Genomic DNA, 18,460 nt, shown 5'->3' on the forward strand with positions numbered 1-18,460 from the left:
ACCAGAGTGGATAACTTCACCTAACTTCACTTGCTCCAGCACTGAAATGTTCCCACAAACTATGGACTCACTTTCAAGGACTGCTCATCTCATGTTCTATCTATCTATCTATCTATCTATCGATCTTTGTATCTATCTGTCTCTCTGTCTATCCATCTATCTATCGATATATCTATCTATCTGTCTGTCTATCCATCAATCTATCTACGTATCTATCCATCTATCTACCTATCTATCTGTCTTTCTATCCATCTATCTGTCTGTCTGTCTATCTCTCTATGCATCTATCTGTCTATCGATCTAACTTTCTATCTACAGTGGTCACCCATGGTCAAGATTTCTGTTACTGTGAATAGTTAAGTGGGTAGAAGATGAACTGATCTCCAAAAGTCATAAAGTTACAGCTGAAACATTCTTTTCAACATTTTAAGCAAGATTAGTGTATTATTTTTGTTTTTGTACAATTTTAGAGTGAAAAAAAGGAAAGGAGCACCATACAAAAGTTTGGGCCCCCAAGAGATTTGAGCTCTCAGATAACTTTTACCAAGGTCTCAGACCTTAATCAGCTTGTTAGGGCTATGGCTTGTTCACAGTCATCGTTAGGAAAGGCCAGGTGAAACAAATTTCAAAGCTTTATAAATACCCTGACTCCTCAAACCCTGTCCCAACAATCAGCAGCCATGGGCTCCTCTAAGCAGCTGCCTAGAACTCTGAAAATTAAAATAAATGATGCCCACAAAGCAGGAGAAGACTATAAAAAGATAGCAAAGCATTTTCAGGTAGCCATTTCCTCAGTTCATAATGTAATTAAGAAATGGCAGTTAACAGGAACAGTGGAGGTCAAGTTGAGGTCTGGAAGACCAAGAAAACTTTCTGAGAAAATTGCTTGTAGGATTGCTAGAAAGGCAAATCAAAACCCCTGTTTGACTGCAAAAGACCTTCAGGAAGATTTAGCAGACTCTGGAGTGGTGGTGCACTGTTCTACTGTGCAGCAACACCTGCACAAATATGACCTTCATGGAAGAGTCATCAGAAGAAAACCTTTCCTGCGTCCTCACCACAAAAATTCAGCGTCAGAAGTTTGCAAAGAAACATCTAAACAAGCCTGATGCATTTTGGAAACAAGTCCTGCGGACTGATGAAGTTAAAATAGAACTTTTTGGCCGCAATGAGCAAAGGTATGTTGGGAGAAAAAAGGGTGCAGAATTTCATGTAAAGAACACCTCTCCAACTGTTAAGCACAGGGGTGGATCGGTCATGCTTTGGGCTTGTGTTGCAGCCAGTGGCACGGGGAACATTTCACTGGACGAGGGAAGAATTAATTCAATTAAATACCAGCAAATTCTGGAAGCAAACATCACACCGTCTGTAAAAAAGCTGAAGATGAAAAGAGGATGGCTTCTACAACAGGATAATGAACCTAAACACACCTCAGAATCCACAATGGACTACCTCAAGAGGCGCAAGCTGAAGGTTTTGCCATGGCCCTCACAGTCCCCCGACCTAAACATCATCGAAAATCTGTGGATAGACCTCAAAATAGCAGTGCATGCAAGACAGCCCAAGAATCTCACAGAATTAGAAACCTCTTGCAAAGAAGAATGGGTGAAAATCCCCCAAACAAGAACTGAAAGACTCTTAGCTGGCTACAGAAAGTGTTCACAAGCTGTGATACTTGTCAAAGGGGGTGTTACTAAGTACTGACCATGCAGAGTGCCCAAACTTTTTTATTATTTTGAAACTGTAAAAGATGGAAATAAAAAAAGTAATCTTGTTTGAAATATTAAAGAAATGTGTCATCTTTAACTTCATGCCTTTTGGAAATCAGGTAATCTTTTACTCGCTTAACTATTCACAGTAACAGAAATTTTGACCAGGGGTGCCCAGACTTTCACATGCCACTGTATCTGCCTCTCTATCTATCTATCTCTCTAATCTTCTGTCTATCTATCTAACTATCTCTATCTATCTATCTGTCTGTCTGTCTATCTTTCTCTCTATCTATTATTTTAATGTATCTCCACAGTTTTTCTTCCTACCAGTCGGGCTGCTTGCCTGTCTTTGTGTGTAGTTTTTCATTCAGCCTATTGTATGTCTTTGTTCTGTTGCAAATGCCTGCAAGAAAATGAAAGTCAGGGTAGTACATGGTGACATATATGAACTTTGGTAACAGAACGAACCTCTGAAGTTTTGAACTGTGAACTTTGAAAGTTATACTAAACTTTGTGTCTGGTTGGAATATCACCCTCTTCTTGATGGATTTTAACTCTTCACATAAGAATCAGAATATTGTTATAATGGAGAATCTATTCTGATTCCTCGTCCTGCCTTACAATGGGGAGAAGAGACCATTTGGACACACTCCCTCTCTCAGAGTCTCTCCGCAACCTGTGAATTAATGTCTCTCGCTGAATGTTAACACCCTGGGTCTCACATTGCATTAATTGCAACTTTCAGTTGCCTGCTGAACTGTCAGCTTCCGTTGTCACAGGGGAAATTCATCCGATCACCGGGCTCTGTACAGGGCTGAACCTGTGTCTCTGGCGCTCACCGGCCTTGCCAGCTCTTTCCAGCCTTGACAAAGGCTGCTGTGGCTCTCCACCTTTGCAAAAGCCTTCTCTGGCCCAGTGACCTCGCTTCAAATACAGTTGGACAGAGGCCATTCTCAGCAGCTCCTCCTGACCCTTCTGGCAAGCCGCCACTTTACGCAAGAACATCGATTTCTCTAACTTCCAGTAATTTCTCCCCACCCCCTCTTGTCCCACTTTCCATTCCCCACTCTGGCTCTCGTCCGACCCCTTCTCTCCTCCTCACCGGCTCATCACCTCTCCCTCGCTCCCCTCCTCCTTCCTTTTCTCCCCCGGTCCGCTCTCCTCTCCTGTCAGATTCCTCCTTCTTCAGCCCTTTGCCTTTTCCACCAATCACCTCCCAGCTTCTTACTTTATCCCCTCTCCCCCCCCCTCACCTGGTCTCACCTGTCACCTCTCAGCTTGTCCTCCTTCCCCACCCACCCACCTTCCCCCTCACCTGGTCTCGCCTGTCACCTGTCAGCTTGTCCTCCTCCCCCTCCCACCCACCTTCCCCCCCACCTGGTCTCACCTGTCACCTGTCAGCTTGTCCTCCTCCGCCTCCCCCACCCACCCACCTTCCCCCTCACCTGGTCTCACCTGTCACCTGTCAGCTTGTCCTCCTCCCCCACCCACCCACCTTCCCCCCCCACCTGGTCTCGCCCGTCACCTGTCAGCTTGTCCTCCTCCCCCTCCCCCACCCACCCACCTTCCCCCCCACCTGGTCTCGCCTGTCACCTGTCAGCTTGTCCTCCTCCCCCACCCCCACCCACCTTCCCCCTCACCTGGTCTCACCTGTCACCTGTCAGCTTGTCCTCCTCCCCCACCCACCCACCTGGTCTCACCCGTCACCTGTCAGCTTGTCCTCCTCCCCCTCCCCCACCCACCCACCTTCCCCCCCCACCTAGTCTCGCCTGTCACCTGTCAGCTTGTCCTCCTCCCCCTCCCCCACCCACCCACCTTCCCCCCCCACCTGGTCTCACCTGTCACCTGTCAGCTTGTCCTCCTCCCCCACCCACCCACCTTCCCCCTCACGTGGTCTCACCTGTCACCTGTCAGCCTGTCGTCCTCCCCACCGCCCTTACTTGAATATTCTGTCCTCTGCCCCCTTCCTTACCAGGGTCTTGGTTCTAACGTTGACTGTTTATTCCACCTCCCCCAAATGGATGCTGCCTGACTTGCTGAATTCCCCCAGCATTTTGCGTGTGCCTTCTATAACAATCCTCTGATATTCTGCCTGCTTGTTCGCCCTCTGACGTGCAGTGGAAACATTATTTTCTCTCTCATTTCCAATCAGAACCTTTCCAAAACAGTTCATCAGACCGCCCCCTCCTTTAGCCTGACTCTTTCTGAGCGCAAAACAAAAACGTTCTCAGAACTTATCCAATCTTTTTATCGATATCAAAACGTTAAACATAAGATAATACTAATACAAAGCTATTGGGATTACATTGTTAATAATTAGGATATAAAAATATAAACTCAATTAACACACAGATATTAAACCTCCCAAAGTCTTGCAAAATACAAATCAAAATATAAATTAAAAAAAAGTAAAAATAGCATAGAAAAAGAAAAGAAAAAAACAAAATACCCCCCAAAAAAAACTAAACTGAACAATATAATACAAGATAATAAGAGGAATAGATAGAGTGGATAGCCAGTGCCTCTTCCCCAGGGCACCACTGCTCAATACAAGAGGACATGGCTTTAAGGTAAGGGGTGGGAAGTTCAAGGGGGATGTTAGAGGAAGGTTTTTTACTCAGAGAGTGGTTGGTGCGTGGAATGCACTGCCTGAGTCAGTGGTGGAGGCAGATACACTGGTGAAGTTTAAGAGACTACTAGACAGGTATATGGAGGAATTTAAGGTGGGGGGTCATATGGGAGGCAGGGTTTGAGGGTCGGCACAACATTGTGGGCCGAAGGGCCTGTACTGCGCTGTACTGTTTTATGTTCTATGTTCTAATACAGAGTACAGGAAAAAACATGTCAATACATTAAACTAAATTGCATATAAAGACTCCTTATCCTATATTCGTACAAATCAATTCGTTCATAACATTGAAAAATAATAATTTTTTCAATTAAAAAGAAATCTAACCCACTACCAAGACCGAAGCTGATTAACAGAAAAAAAAAGAAAACAGATTGTTAGTAATCATCTGTGCTTTAACAGCAAATCAAAGGGCCTGTACTGTGCGGTACTATTCTATGTTCTATGTTCTAATACTAAGCAACTGAACTAATGAAGGAAAGAGACATGTTACGTCAAATAGGACCATCAGTATCATTAACTTCGCTCCTCTCTCCAAAACATTCTCAAAACTGATTCTTCACAGGAGTAATCAATCCCCACTGACACACACACCGAGCACCAGCTCTCATGATAGTTCTACATCAGGGCTACAGGACTCTTCCCCACTCTGTTGTCCACTGTGAGCTCACCATGCCTCTCCGTCACGATATCGGGCTCAAATTCCCCATCATATTCCATGGCCATTCCCTTCGCCAAAGGCCAAACCTCAAGCTTCAAATTACATTCATGACGGAGGCACCTGTATGGTTCAGTCTGCAGCCCTGAGTGGCTCGACCATGTCAGCCTCCAGGTGTGCAGGTGCTCCGAATCTCCGGACCGTGGGTAGCTGGTGCCGTCCCGCTCCGCGAATTGGCGGCCACGTTTTCGCGCCAAGGTTTGGATACTTAAAGAGCCCCTGAACTCAGGTTCGGGGCTCGATCCTCGGCCCAGTTTCGGTTCATGACTGCGTGTCTGCCATGTACGGATTCTCGCCCGGCGTCCAGTCAAGAACCCGGTCCTCGCCTCCGTCTCGAAAATCGTGTCTCGATTCTCGCCTCGGGTACTCCAGCACCTCACCTAGACTTCCCGTCACAGCCAGGTTTGTTTTCTTTTTGCGTTTCCAGGAAAAATGACGAATCCTCGGCTTTGTGTGTTTCAGCGGCCGGGGAGAGGTCGAAGCTGCTCGGCAGAGGATGGCGCTCGGGAGGCTGTATCGGAGAGGCTGGTCGGAGACTCGAAGTTTTCGGACGGACGGACTCAGTGTCGGCTGCTTCCAAGGCATCGACAAGTTGACGATGCCTGGAGGTTTATGGCAGGGAGTTTCTCCCTTTTGCCGCCTGCTATCGGGGACTCGGGAGTCGGTCGACTGGGGGACTTTGAGACTTTTTTTTTACTGTGCCCATGGTCTGTTCTTCATCAAATTATGGTATTGCTTTGCACTGTTGTAACTATATGTTATAATTATGTGGTTCTGTTAGTGTTAGTCTTTGGTTTGTCCTGTTTTTCTGTGATATCACTCCGGAGAAACATTGTATCATTTCTTAATGCATGTATGCATTTCTAAATGACGAAACTACCGTAGAATTTATGGAAAAAAACACGTAGAAATGAAGACTGACCAAGTACTAATGTACGAAAAGAAAACAAACCGAAACTAAGTTAATGTTACTGAGAACAGGAATTCATAGGTTCAAAGCTTCTAAGTAAATTTATTATCAAAGTACATATAAGTCATCATATACCACCCTAAGATTCATTTTTCTGCGGGCATCCTCAATAAACCTATGGAATAATAGCCAGAACAGAATCAATGGAAGACTGCACCAACTGGGGCGTTCAATCAGAGTTCAAAAGACAACAAACTGTGCAAATACAAAAAGAAATAATAATAATAAAAAATAAATGAGCAAAGAATATTAGGAACATGGGATGAAGAGTCCTTGGAAGTGAGTCCATTGGTTGAGGGAACAGTTCAGTGATGGGACAAGTGAAGTGGAGTGAAGTTATCCTCTCTGGTTCAGGAGCCTGATGGTTGAGGGGTAATAACTGTTCCTGAACCTGGTGGTGTGGGACCTGAGGTTCCTGTACCTCCTTCCTGATGGTTGAAGGGTAATAACTGTTCCTGAACCTGGTGGTGTGGGACCTGAGGCTCCTGTACCTCCTTCCTGATGGTTGAGGGGTAATAACTGTTCCTGAACCTGGTGGCGTGGGACCTGAGGTTCCTGTACCTCCTTCCTGATAGTTGAGGAGTAATAACTGTTCCTGAACCTGGTGGCGTGGGTCCTGAGGCTCCTGTACCTCCTTCCTGATGGTTGAGGGGTAATAACTGTTCCTGAACCTGGTGGTGTGGGTCCTGAGGCTCCTGTACCTCCTTCCTGATGGTTGAGGGGTAATAACTGTTCCATAACCTGGTGGTGTGGGACCTGAGGCTCCTGTACCTCCTTCCTGATGGTTGAGGGGTAATAACTGTTCCTGAACCTGGTGGTGTGGGACCTGAGGTTCCTGTACCTCCTTCCTGATGGTTGAGGAGTAATAACTGTTCCTGAACCTGGTGGTGTGGGTCCTGAGGCTCCTGTACCTCCTTCCTGATGGTTGAGGGGTAATAACTGTTCCTGAACCTGGTGGTGTGGGTCCTGAGGCTCCTGTACCTCCTTCCTGATGGTTGAGGGGTAATAACTGTTCCTGAACCTGGTGGTGTGGGTCCTGAGGCTCCTGTACCTCCTTCCTGATGGCAGCAGAGAGAAGAGAGCATGTCTTGGGTGGTGGGGGTCTCTAATGATGGATGCTGCTTTCCTGTGTAGATGTGTTCAATGGTGGGAGGGCTTTACCCGTGACGGGCTAGGCTTCATCTAGCCAGGATACTCTCCGCTGTGCATCTATAGAAGCTTGTCAAAGTTCTTGTTGATGTAGCAGATCTATACAAACTTCATATTTACATTGTGTCCAGTACCAAACTACCCCTGTACCTAACAAAGTGGCCACTGTGTGTACGTCTGTGGTCACTCGCTGTAATCAGTCCACTTCAAGATTTGAGATGTTGTGCATTCAAAGATGCTCTTCTGCATACTACTGTGGAAACGTGTGGTGATAAGATAATAAGACCATAAGACATAGGGGCAGAATTAGGCCAGCTGGTCCATCGAGTGTGCTCCATCATTCAATCATGGCTCATTTTTAAAAATCTCCTCCTCAACCCCAGTTCCCGACCTTCTCCCCGTAACCTTTGATGTCGTGTCCAATCAAGAACCTATCAATCTCTGCCTTAAATACACCCAACGACCTGACCTCCAACAAATTCCATAAATTCACCACCCTCTGGCTGAAGAAATTTCTCTGCATCTCTGTTTAGAAAGGGTGCCCCTCTATCCTGAGGCTGTGCCCTCTTGTCCTAGACTCCCCCACCATGGGAAACATCCTTTCCACATCTACTCTCTCTAGGTCTTTCAACATTTGAAAGATTTCAATGAGATCCCCCTTCATCCTTCTGAATTCCAGTGAGTACAGACACAGAGCCATCAAGACGTTCCTCGTATGATAACCCTTTCATTCCTGGAATCATCCTTGTGAACCTCCTCTGGACCCTCTCCAATGCCAGCACGTCTTTTCTAAGATGAGGGGCCCAAAACTGTTCACAATACTCAAGGTGAGGCCTCGCCAGTGCCTTATAAAGCCTCTTGTATTCTAGAGCTCTTGAAATGAATGCTAACATGGCATTTGCCTTCCTCACCACCCACTCGACCTGCAAGTTAACCTTTAGAGTGTTCTATACAAGAACTCCCAAGTCCATTTGCATCTCAGATTTTTGGATTTTCTCCCCATTTAGAAAATAGTCCGCACATTTATTTGTACTACCAAAGTGCATGACCATGCATTTTCCAACATTGTGTTTCATTTGACACTTTCTTGCCCATTCATCTAAATCATTTATATACAGCATAAAAAGAAATGGTCCCAGCACCATCACCTGCGGAACATCACTAGTCACTGACAGACAACCAGAAAAGGATCCTTTTATTCCCACTTGCTGCCTCCCAATCAGCCAATGTTCTAAACATTTTAGTGACTTTCCAGTAATACCATGGACTCTTAACTTGGTAAGCAGCCTCATGTGTGGCACCTTGTCAAAGACCTTCTGAAAGTCCAAATATACAACATCCACTACCTCTCCCTTTATCTATCCTACTTGTAATCTCCTCAAAGAATTCCAATAGGTTCGTCAAGCAGGATTTTCCCTGAAGGAAACCGTGCTGACTTTGTACTATTTTTTCCTCTGTCATCAAGTACTCCATCACCTCATCCTTAACAATTGATTCTAACATCTTCCCAACCACTGAGGTCAGGCTAACTGGTCTATAATTTCCTTTCTGCTGCCTTCCTCCTTTCTTAAAGAGTGGAGTGACATTTGCAATTTTCCAGTCCTATGGCATCACGCCGGAGTCCAATGATTTTTTTTGAAAGATAGTTTCTAATGCCACCACAATCTCTAGCAATACCTCTTTCAGAACCCTAGGGTGCAGTTCCTCTGGTCTGGGTGACTTTATACTTTATACTTTACACTTTACTGTCGCCAAATAATTGGTACTAGAACGTACAATCATCACAGCGATATTTGATTCTGCGCTTCACACTCCCTGGATTACAAATATTAAATATTAAAAATATTAAAAATAGTTAAAATTACTAAATATTAAAATTTAAAATTATAAATCATAAATAGAAAATAGAAAAATGGGAAGTAAGGTAGTGCAAAAAAAACCGAGAGACAGGTCCGGATATTTGGAGGGTACGGCCCAGATCCAGGTCAGGATCCGTTCAGCAGTCTTATCACAGTTGGAAAGAAGCTGTTCCCAAATCTGGCCGTACGAGTCTTCAAGCTCCTTAGCCTTCTCCCGGAGGGAAGAGGGACGAAAAGTGTGTTGGCTGGGTGGGTCGTGCCCTTGATTATCCTGGCAGCACTGCTCCGACAGCGTGCGGTGTAAAGTGAGTCCAAGGACGGAAGATTGGTTTGTGTGATGTGCTGGGCTGTGTTCACGATCTTCTGCAGCTTCTTCCAGTCTTGGACAGGACAACTTCCATACCAATGTACCTTTATGTACCTTTAGATCTTTCAGCTTTTTGATCACCTTCTCTCTTGTAACAGTAACTGCACTCACTTCCCTTCCTTCACACACTACAACATCAGGCACACTGCTAGTGTCTTCCACAGTGAAGACTGATGCAAAATACTCATTTAGTTCATCATCCATCTCCTTGTCCCCTGTTATTATTTCTCCAGCCTCATTTTCTAGCAGTCCTACATCCACTCTCATCTCTTTTTGAGTTACTGTCACCTTCCTGTCAGCTTGAACCAGTCTGGCCGTTCTCCTCTGACCTCTCTGATTAACGAGGCATTTTCTCCTGCAGACTGCCACCCGCTGGAATTTTTTTTTTTTTTGTTTTACGCACGATTCTCAGTGAACTCCAGAAAATCCCGGGATATCAGCAGTATCTGAGATACTCAAACCCCCCAATCTGGCACCAACACTCATTCCACGGTCAAAGTCATTTAGATCACATTTCTTCCCCCATTCTGAAGAAGAATTGAAGCTCTTGACCGTGTCTGTATGCTTGAGTTGCTGCCACGCGATTGGCCGATGAGGTATTTGCATTAAAGAGCCGGTGTAACTATTAAAGTGGCCACTGCATCTGTATCTCACAGCTACCCTCCACGGCGAAGGTTCTCCGTGGCGAAAGAGAGCTACACACACGAAACGCTGGAGAAACCCGGCAGGTCGGGCAGCACCTGTGCAAATCAATAAACTGTCAGCGTTCACCTTCAGTAGGACTGGAAAGGAAGTGGGGCGAAGCCAGAGTAGAACGGTGGGGCAGGGGAAGGAGGACAGGCTAGGAGGTGGTGGGTGGGAGAGGTAGGGGAATGAAGTGAGAAGCTGGGAGGTGATGGGTGGGAAAGACAAAGGGCTGGAGAAGAAGGAATCTGACAGGAGAGGAGAATGGACCAAGGGAGAAAGAGAAGGAGGAGGGACACCAGGGGGAGGTGATAGATGGACAAGGTAAAGGGCTGGAGAAGAAGGTATCTGATAAGAGAAGAGAGTGGACCATGGGAGAACGGGAAGGAGGAGGGGCACCAGAGGTAGAAGACGAGAAGATGAAGCCAGAAGGGGTAGCCAGAAGGATGGGAAAGGTAAAGGTCTGGAGAAGAAGGAACCTGATAAGAGAGGGAAGTGGACCAGGGGTGAAAGGGAAGGATGAGGGTCACCTAGCAGAGGTGATGGATGGAAAAGACAAAGGGTTGGAGAAGAATGAATCTGATCGGAGAGGAGAGTGGACTATGGGAGAGAGGGAAGGAGGAGGGACACCAGGGGGAGGAGATGAGAAGAAGGAAGACGTTAGAATAAAATGGTGGGAAGGAAAGGAAGGAGGTCAAGCTAGAAGGTGTAGCCAGGTGGATGGAAAAGGTAAAGGGCTGGAGATGAAGGAATCTGAGAGGAGAGGAGAGAGGACCATGGGAGAAAGGGAAGGAGGAGGGGACCCAGGGGGAGGTGATACGTGGAAAAGACAAAGGGCTGGAGAAGAAGGAATCTGAGAGGAGAGGAGAGTGGACCAAGGGAGAAAGGGAAGGAGAAGGCGTACCAGGGGGAGGTGATGGGTCAGTGAGGAGAAGGGGGGGGGGAATTGAAGATGCAGGGAATGGCCAATTCTGTAAGCTCAGGAGTTGTTTGTACGCTCAGTCAGACTGAACAATAATACATCTGAGAAAAATTTTCTTCAGAAGTGGAGAGACATGTTATGTGGGAGCAGAGGGTTGTTATGAAGGCTTTTGTTATCTCTCAAGCTCTTCTTGTTATTTCCTCTGTGTGTTTGGAAGAATAAAGAAAATTACCCCACTGGGTTCATGCTGCTGCACCCTCTCATCTTGTAACCACCTGTACCGCTGACTGCAAACACCTTCTGCACTTGGGTCTTGACTCTGCGAACATCAAACGAGGCTTCTGCACAGCGACACAAGCCTGCCGAGGCTGCAAAGGACAAAACGCAAGAGATTCTGCAGACGCTGGAAACGCAGAGCAGAGCGCGCGCGCACACACACACACACAGACACACACACACACACACACACACAATGCTGGATGATCAGCAATGGGATGGAGCCAGCAGTTTCAGGTTCCTGGTGTCAACATCTCTGGGGGATCTATCCTGTGCTCCAACATATCATTTCATTTGGAGCTTGAGGTGATTTAGTACGTCAACGAAGCCCCGCACAAGTTTCTACTAAAGTACCGTGGAGAGCGTTCTGACTGGCTGCCTCACCGTCTGGTTTTGTAGGGGTGGGGGAGAGCTGTGCAGAATCAGAAAAAGCTGCAGCGTGCCATCATGGGCACGAGCCTCCCCGGCATCCATCAGTAAGGACCTCCCTCACCCCAGGAAACACCCTCGTTCTCCTGCGCTGTTGGAGAATGAAATCCCAACCCGTTCGGCTCTCCCCCTACAACTCAGCTCCTCGGCGCCCAGCGCCATCTGCCCAGCAACTCTTCCACTCTTACCGAGGCCTGTCCTGTATTTTGGTGACCGGATCTGCACACGAGGCTCACCAGGGTCTTGTGCACTCCTGAAAACATTTCACAGGGAACGCCAGGCGCACGTCAAGATTCGAGACGGGGGGTTCTTCAGTGTTGTTCCCAGCTCACAGCGTAAAGGAGAATGAAATAATTGTTAGTAAGGAACGGATACAGCACAGAAGAATACACAATGGGATAAAGAACACAACAATATCTAAAAAAAACACGATAAATATAAATACATATGATAGTTTATATAAAAAGATTGATTGTGTGTCCATAAAGTGACGCTGGACACAGGAGTGTCTGTACATGAGGTGACTCTGACAGGAAATGATAAAGTAGTGGTGGTTGGGGGGGGTGTGGAGGGGTGGGTCGATGGGTGATTGGGGGTGTGGAGGGGTGGGTCAGTGGGTGATTGGGGGTGTGGAGGGGTGGGTCAGTGGGTGATTGGGGATGTGGAGAGGTGGGTCAGTGGGTGATTGGGGGTGTGGAAGGGTGGGTCAGTGGGTGATTGTGGGTGTGGAGGGGTGGGTCAGTGGGTGATTGGGGATGTGGAGAGGTGGGTCAGTGGGTGATTGAGGGTGTGGAGGGGTGGGTAAGTGGGTGATTGCGGGTGTGGAGGGGTGGGTCAGTGGGTGATTGGGGGTGTGGAGGGGTGGGTCAGTGGGTGATTGGGGGTGTGGAGTGGTGGGTCGGTGGGTGATTGGGGGTGTGGAGGGGGTGGTCAGTGGGTGATTGGGGGTGTGGAGGGGTGGGTCAGTGGGTGATTGGGGGTGTGGAAGGGTGGGTCAGTGGGTGATTGCGGGTGTGGAGGGGTGGGTCAGTGGGTGATTGGGGGTGTTGAAGGGTGGGTCAGTGGGTGATTGTGGGTGTGGAGGGGTGGGTCAGTGGGTGATTGGGGATGTGGAGAGGTGGGTCAGTGGGTGATTGGGGGTGTGGAGGGGTGGGTCAGTGGGTGATTGGGGGTGTGGAGGGGTGGGTCAGTGGGTGATTGGGGGTGTGGAGTGGTGGGTCGGTGGGTGATTGGGGGTGTGGAGGGGGTGGTCAGTGGGTGATTGGGGGTGTGGAGGGGTGGGTCAGTGGGTGATTGGGGGTGTGGAGGGGTAGGTCAGTGGGTGATTGGGGGTGTGGAGGGGTGGGTCAGTGGGTGATTGGGGGTGTGGAGGGGTGGGTCAGTGGGTGATTGGGGATGTGGAGGGGTGGGTCAGTGGGTGATTGCGGGTGTGGAGGGGTGGGTCAGTGGGTGATCGGGGGTGTGGAGGGGTGGGTCGGTGGGTGATTGGGGGTGTGGAGGGGTGGGTCAGTGGGTGATTGGGGGTGTGGAGGGGTGGGTCGGTGGGTGATTGGGGGTGTGGAGGGGTGGGTCGGTGGGTGATTGGGGGTGTGGAGTGGTGGGTCAGTGGGTGATTGGGGGTGTGGAGGGGTAGGTCAGTGGGTGATTGGGGGTGTGGAGGGGTGGGTAAGTGGGTGATTGCGGATGTGGAGGGGTGGGTCAGTGGGTGATTGGGTGTGTGGAGGGGTGGGTCAGTGGGTGATTGGGTGTGTGGAGGGGTGGGTCGGTGGGTGATTGGGGGTGTGGAGGGGTGGGTCAGTGGGTGATTGGGGGTGTGGAGGGGTGGGTCAGTGGGTGATTGGGTGTGTGGAGGGGTGGGTCGGTGGGTGATTGGGGGTGTGTGGGGGTGGGTCAGTGGGTGATTGGGGTTGTGGAGGGGTGGGTCGGTGGGTGATTGGGGGTGTGGAGGGGTGGGTCGGTGGGTGATTGGGGGTGTGGAGGGGTGGGTCAGTGGGTGATTGGGGGTGTGGAGGGGTGGGTCAGTGGGTGATTGGGGGTGTGGAGGGGTGGGTCAGTGGGTGATTGCGGGTGTGGAGGGGTGGGTCGGTGGGTGATTGGAGGTGTGGAGGGGTGGGTCAGTGGGTGATTGGGTGTGTGGAGGGGTGGGTCGGTGGGTGATTGGGGGTGTGGAGGGGTGGGTCAGTGGGTGATTGGGGGTGTGGAGGGGTGGGTCAGTGGGTGATTGGGGGTGTGGAGGGGTGGGTCGGTGGGTGATTAGGGGTGTGGAGGGGTGGGTCAGTGGGTGATTGGGGGTGTGGAGGGGTGGGTCGGTGGGTGATTGGGGGTGTGGAGGGGTGGGTCGGTGGGTGACTGGGGTGTGTGGAGGTGTTGGTCAGTGGGTGATTGGGGGTGTGGAGGGGTGGGTCAGTGGGTGATTGGGGGTGTGGAGGGGTGGGTCAGTGGGTGATAGTGGGTGTGGAGGGGTGGGTCGGTGTGTGATAGGGAGTGTGGAGGGGTGGGTCAGTGGGTGATTTGGGGTGTGGAGGGGTGGGTCAGTGGGTGATTGGGGGTGTGGAGGGGTGGGTCAGTGGGTGATTGGGGGTGTGGAGGGGTGGGTCAGTGGGTGATTGGGGGTGTGGAGGGGTGGGTCAGTGGGTGATAGGGGGTGTGGAGGGGTGGGTCAGTGGGTGATTGGGGGCGTGTAGGGGTGGGTCGGTGGGTGATTGTGGGTGTGGAGGGGTGGGTCAGTGGGTGATGGGGGGAGTGGAGGGGTGGGTCAGTGGGTGATTGCGGGTGTGGAGGTGTGGGTCAGTGGGTGATTGGGGGTGTGGAGGGGTGGGTCAGTGGGTGATTGGGGGTGTGGAGGGGTGGGTCAGTGGGTGATTGGGGGTGTGGAGGGGTGGGTCAGTGGGTGATTGGGGGTGTGGAGGGGTGGGTCAGTGGGTGATTGGGAGTGTGGAGGGGTGTGTCGATGGGTGATTGGGGGTGTGGAGGGGTGGGTAAGTGGGTGATTGCGGGTGTGGAGGGGTGGGTCAGTGGGTGATTGGGGGTGTGGAGGGGTGGGTCAGTGGGTGATTGGGGGTGTGGAGTGGTGGGTCGGTGGGTGATTGGGGGTGTGGAGGGGGTGGTCAGTGGGTGATTGGGGGTGTGGAGGGGTGGGTCAGTGGGTGATTGGGGGTGTGGAGGGGTAGGTCAGTGGGTGATTGGGGGTGTGGAGGGGTGGGTCAGTGGGTGATTGGGGGTGTGGAGGGGTGGGTCAGTGGGTGATTGGGGATGTGGAGGGGTGGGTCAGTGGGTGATTGCGGGTGTGGAGGGGTGGGTCAGTGGGTGATCGGGGGTGTGGAGGGGTGGGTCGGTGGGTGATTGGGGGTGTGGAGGGGTGGGTCAGTGGGTGATTGGGGGTGTGGAGGGGTGGGTCGGTGGGTGATTGGGGGTGTGGAGGGGTGGGTCGGTGGGTGATTGGGGGTGTGGAGTGGTGGGTCAGTGGGTGATTGGGGGTGTGGAGGGGTAGGTCAGTGGGTGATTGGGGGTGTGGAGGGGTGGGTCGGTGGGTGATTGGGGGTGTGGAGGTGTGGGTCAGTGGGTGATTGGGTGTGTGGAGGGGTGGGTCAGTGGGTGATTGGGGGTGTGGAGGGGTGGGTAAGTGGGTGATTGCGGATGTGGAGGGGTGGGTCAGTGGGTGATTGGGTGTGTGGAGGGGTGGGTCAGTGGGTGATTGGGGGTGTGGAGGGGTGGGTCGGTGGGTGATTGGGGGTGTGGAGGGGTGGGTCAGTGGGTGATTGGGGGTGTGGAGGGGTGGGTCAGTGGGTGATTGGGTGTGTGGAGGGGTGGGTCGGTGGGTGATTGGGGGTGTGGAGGGGTGGGTCAGTGGGTGATTGGGGGTGTGGAGGGGTGGGTCGGTGGGTGATTGGGGGTGTGGAGGGGTGGGTCGGTGGGTGATTGGGGGTGTGGAGGGGTGGGTCAGTGGGTGATTGGGGGTGTGGAGGGGTGGGTCAGTGGGTGATTGGGGGTGTGGAGGGGTGGGTCAGTGGGTGATTGCGGGTGTGGAGGGGTGGGTCGGTGGGTGATTGGGGGTGTGGAGGGGTGGGTCAGTGGGTGATTGGGTGTGTGGAGGGGTGGGTCGGTGGGTGATTGGGGGTGTGGAGGGGTGGGTCAGTGGGTGATTGGGGGTGTGGAGGGGTGGGTCAGTGGGTGATTGGGGGTGTGGAGGGGTGGGTCGGTGGGTGATTAGGGGTGTGGAGGGGTGGGTCAGTGGGTGATTGGGGGTGTGGAGGGGTGGGTCGGTGGGTGATTGGGGGTGTGGAGGGGTGGGTCGGTGGGTGACTGGGGTGTGTGGAGGTGTTGGTCAGTGGGTGATTGGGGGTGTGGAGGGGTGGGTCAGTGGGTGATTGGGGGTGTGGAGGGGTGGGTCAGTGGGTGATAGTGGGTGTGGAGGGGTGGGTCGGTGTGTGATAGGGAGTGTGGAGGGGTGGGTCAGTGGGTGATTTGGGGTGTGGAGGGGTGGGTCAGTGGGTGATTGGGGGTGTGGAGGGGTGGGTCAGTGGGTGATTGGGGGTGTGGAGGGGTGGGTCAGTGGGTGATTGGGGGTGTGGAGGGGTGGGTCAGTGGGTGATAGGGGGTGTGGAGGGGTGGGTCAGTGGGTGATTGGGGGCGTGTAGGGGTGGGTCGGTGGGTGATTGTGGGTGTGGAGGGGTGGGTCAGTGGGTGATGGGGGGAGTGGAGGGGTGGGTCAGTGGGTGATTGCGGGTGTGGAGGTGTGGGTCAGTGGGTGATTGGGGGTGTGGAGGGGTGGGTCAGTGGGTGATTGGGGGTGTGGAGGGGTGGGTCAGTGGGTGATTGGGGGTGTGGAGGGGTGGGTCAGTGGGTGATTGGGGGTGTGGAGGGGTGGGTCAGTGGGTGATTGGGGGTGTGGAAGGGTGGGTCAGTGGGTGATTGGGAGTGTGGAGGGGTGTGTCGATGGGTGATTGGGGGTGTGGAGGGGTGGGTCAGTGGGTGATTGGGGGTGTGGAGGGGTGGGTCAGTGGGTGATTGGGCGTCTGGAGGGGTGGGTCGGTGGGTGATTGGGGGTGTGGAGGGGTGGGTCAGTGGGTGATTGGGGGTGTGGAGGTGTGGGTCGGTGGTTGATTGGGGGTGTGGAGGGGTGGGTCAGTGGGTGATTGGGGGTGTGGAGGGGTGAGTAGGTGGGTGGTTGGGGGTGTGGAGGGGTGAGTCGGTGGGTGGTTGGGGGTGTGGAGGGGTGGGTCAGTGGGTGATTGGGGGTGTGGAGGGGTGGGTCAGTGGGTGATTGGGCGTCTGGAGGGGTGGGTCAGTGGGTGATTGGGGGTGTGGAGGTGTGGGTCGGTGGTTGATTGGGGGTGTGGAGGGGTGGGTCAGTGGGTGATTGGGGGTGTGGAGGGGTGGGTCAGTGGGTGATTGGGGGTGTGGAGGGGTGGGTCAGTGGGTGATTGGGGATGTGGAGGGGTGGGTCAGTGGGTGATTGGGGGTGTGGAGGGGTGGGTCTGTGGGTGGAGGTGTTGATCAGACTCACTGCTTGGGGAGAGTCACTTTTTTTGAGTCTGTTGGCCCTGGCGTGGATGCTACGTAGTCTGCTCCCTGATGGGAGTGGGACAGAGAGTCCGTGAGCAGGTTGGGTGGGATCCTTCACGATGTTGCCGGTCCGCTTTTGTACACCCGACTGACCTGTGAAACCCACTTCCCTTGAACTGATGATACTTATTGATCTGCTTTCACAGAGGGAAACCCCACAAGGTTCCGAGAGCTAGGTTGGACGGCCAATACCGGGCTCTCGGGTCGTTGGGAGAAGGTGCCTGTTCTTCGAGTTGGCCTTCACCCTGTCACCTGAGACGTCAGGTGGGACCAGATTTAATCTTTCGTCAAAGAGATATTGCCCGTGACTTCAGCCAGGGGTTAGAGAGGGGACAGGGTCAAGAGCACAACACGAGGAAATGATTTATATTAACAGCAAGTGCAAAGTAAAATTTATTTAATATATTTGGAAATACCAGTTCAGAGAAGGCCCTTCTGGCCCTTTGAGCGATGCTATCCAGCAGCCCCCAATCTAACCCCAGCCTAGTCCTGAGATAAGTCATGGTGACCGATCAGCCTGGTAACCAGCAGGTCTTTTGACTGTGGGACGAAGCCCACACGCTTACGGGGAGGACGTACAGATGATGCCTCACTGGTGAGGCCTCACTTTGAGTATTGTGAACAGTTTTGGGCCCCTCATCTTAGAAAAGATGTCGTGGCATTGGAGAGGGTCCAGAGGAGGTTCACAAGGATGATTCCGGGAATGAAAGGGTTACCATACAAGGAATGTTTGATGGCTCAGGGTCTGTGCTCACTGGAATTCCGAAGGATGAGTGGGGAATCCCATTGAAACCTTTCGAATGTTGAAAGGCCTAGACAGAGTCAATGTAGAAAGGATGTTTCCCATGGTGGGGGAGTCTAGGAGAAGAGGGCACAGCCTCAGGATAGAGGGGCGCCCTTTCAAAACAGAGATGCGGAGAAATGCCTTTGGCCAAAGGGTGGTGAATTTGTGGAATTTGTTGTCATGCTGCGGAGGCCAGGTCATTGGGTGTATTGGTTTTTTTGGCGTGTGCCTGCGTGCATGCGCGTCTGTGTGTTTGCGTCTGCGTTTCCTTGCGTGCGTCCGTGATGATGGCTTTTACAAGGCGCGGAGCGAGAGAGAGACTGTCTGGTGCATCACTCCTCACACAGACATTTTTTCGCAGTATTTTCCCCTTTATCTTATGAGGTCGAGTTGTGA

Source organism: Mobula hypostoma, chromosome X1 (assembly GCF_963921235.1).
Source record: "Mobula hypostoma chromosome X1, sMobHyp1.1, whole genome shotgun sequence".
NCBI classification, from domain to species: Eukaryota; Metazoa; Chordata; class Chondrichthyes; order Myliobatiformes; family Myliobatidae; genus Mobula; species Mobula hypostoma.